Source organism: Phragmites australis, chromosome 17 (genome assembly GCF_958298935.1).
Source record: "Phragmites australis chromosome 17, lpPhrAust1.1, whole genome shotgun sequence".
Lineage (NCBI taxonomy): Eukaryota > Viridiplantae > Streptophyta > Magnoliopsida > Poales > Poaceae > Phragmites > Phragmites australis.
Window position 1 is genome coordinate 13,898,082 of NC_084937.1, and position 3,164 is coordinate 13,901,245.

Below are 3,164 nucleotides of genomic sequence, written 5' to 3' on the forward strand. Positions count from 1 at the left end.
TTCAAATTATATCTAAGATAAAAGATCAAAAAATGATCACTCATAAAGTTCAACAAATGAAGTAAGTGAAAAGATTTAGAAAATGAAGATATGAGTAAGTTGCAAACATGCTCAAAAACTTATCTCAAGCAAGTATATTGAAAATGATTCAAGCATTGAGATAGCAAGCTTTCATATCTCTTAAAGGTGAGTTTTCTTAGAGAAACCAAATCACCTAACATGAAAGTTAAAGGAAATATTTCACAAAGAAAGAAATCAATAGAAGCAAAAGGTTGAAATAAAGTTGATCAACAAATATTACTACTTGTATCTCTACCAATTATAAGAATAATTGTATATGGAGATATCGCAAGTTGGTATTTGCAAAATGGCAAAGAACAACTTTCTTTCAAAGAAGCATGTGAAGAAAGGTATAGAAATTAAGCACCATATTTCAAATGCATTTTTCCCAAAATCAACTATCATAAGTAAACACATACAAACCATACTTGATTTGATCTGAATGAGAAAATGATTCAAATTAAAATCTTGAGATTAAATAGATCACTAAAGAAGTACCAAGAATCTCAAATTTCAATTAAAATAAAATGTGGATAATTTAATGAAGATTTTGAGATATTGAGTCTTAAAAGAGCTTGTCATACTAGATAGATGTTAGATAAGCAATAATATCAATTCTAAGTGGTATTACTAAAATATTCACAATTTATGAGTAAGTACGATGCAGCAAGCATAGTATTTCCCCATAATGTGATAATCCATTAATTTCTTCAAAGAGCCAAATAGATTTCAATGAAACGATTAAAATAAAAAAAGACCCCAAAACCATACAATCAACAAATGAATGTGCAATACATCATACCCATACTAGTTATATGACCAACACACACTAGTCCGCAAGAAAGACTAGGAGTGCTAAAAACCAATTATAGCACACTAGCAAACAAATAAGACATGCTTGAAATAGGAAATAAGATCATGTCATGAATGCAATAGATCCTACATATGCTAGATGTAGAATCTACAAAAGCTTAGATAAAGCACAAACTCTTAAGTAGGCATAGATACAAAACCTACACATGCAAAGATCTAGGAACCTTCAATGGTTCTAGGAACATCGGATGTTCTGATTATTTCAATCAAAAGTTTCGATATGTGTAAATTACCAGGTTTTTAGAAAGCTAAAGAACAATCAGATGTTTCGATCTCAAGATCGAATGTTCCGATATATGTAAAAACCTAGATTTTGCAACATCCCAAGACTATATCGGATGTTCCGACCTATCGGATCGGATGTTCCAATATGTGAAAAGTTCTAGATATCCTAATGGACTATGTATCTATCACAAAGATAGAAATATAAATTTAAGACATTGTGATAGAAAGTTACCCTCACAGAGTAAAATTAGACAGATTATAATTATATTTTCATATAACTCGGCTCTTTAATAAATTAGATAAATCTTCAAACAATTTGCTAAGTCTCCAATGCCCTCCATTTCACCTATTGATTTATTTTGAGATTTTTGGTCCCCAATATTGTTGGGTCGTAAGACATTAGTCACAATAGGCTTAGTAATCCAAATGACCTTTTTATTCTTCAAGCGACATTAAGCACCAATTTATTTGGCAAACATATTGCCAATTTCATCATTTCTAGGCGAATAATTTTTATTGACAAAGGGAGACTTCGAATGAGTACATTAGAGACATGATGAGGACAAGTGTCCCTTCTTGTGGTATGCATAGCATATTTTGCTGTCAAGCCTCTTCACTTGAGGCTTCTCACCTTGATGACCATTTAATTTGCCCCTTGTCATATGTGATTTTGACTTGGCTTGAGGCCTCTTCTTTTGATATTGGTCATCTTGATGAGAACTTCCTTGATCTCTTGATGATGAAGGAGTTTCTTCCTTCATAGACCTCTTGCTTTGTTGTTTCTTGATCAAGGCTCTCTTCTTCTTCTTCTTCAAAGGGCACTCTCAGACGTGATGTCCCTCTTTCTTACACTTGAAGCAAGTGATGAGTGTGGTGATCTTCCTTTAACCTTGACCATTCTTCTTAGCATAGTTAGACTTGTTCTTTTTATAGGAATTGAATCCAAGTCCACTTTTGTCTTTTGGATGCCTTTGGTCAACTAGTTTCTCATCAAGAGTGGTCTTCCCTTTGAAGTACCAAGTCAAATCCTTTTTCAAAGAAGTGACTTGATCCTTGAGCTCATTTATTTCCTCTACAAGGTTAGTTTCACAAATTGAACTAGATGAGAAAAATTTGTTAGTGCAATAGGGAATAAAGGGAAATTCATCATTAGATATAGAATTTATAATAGATTAATTGATAGGATTAGCACATGTTAAATCTACAATATGTAAAGAATGTGTGATATTATTCACATGAGGTTCAAATGATTTTACCATTGTGAGAATGACCTTGTGGGATACTTCTACCTTGGTATGAGAAGCTACAAGATTTTTATGAGTGCACAAAAGCTCATCATAATCTTTTTGTAGTTTTACATACTTGCTAGTAAGCTTTTCAAGTTGAGCCCTTAACTCAACATTTTCTTTCTCTATAAATTCTACATGAGAAATAGAGTTAGAAGCACAACCATCATCAATAGGAGAAATAGTGGATTTATCCTTAGATAAAGCATTGCAATTAGGACATGGTATTTCTAAATCCACTAGAGACATCACATCTAATTTATCAATCAAAAACATATGCTTAACTTTAATATCCCCATAAAGATTAGATAAAGAACTATGGGATTCTTTAAGTTTTTCATATTTCTTAATTAAGACCTTAAGCTCTTCAATTTTCTCTATGAGGCATCCCTCTTGCCTCTCGAGGTTTTCCTCTTGACCTTCTATTATCACTACTACACAAACCCCTATATATGCCGCCCCATCATTATTGGTTCCTTATGAGCCAGTAGCAATGGAATATCACTGCTAGTTCATATCAAGGATTGGTACTAAAAGTCCATTAAAAAAGAACCGGTAGTGATAATTGACTATCACTACCGCTCCTTCTTATGAATCGGTAGTGAAACTTGACTATCATTGCCGAATCTATTCACGAACCAGCAGTGATAGTTTGTCAAGTATCACTGTTGATTCGTGTCATAAACCAGCAGTCATAATGAATGACAGCTTATCTTAAAA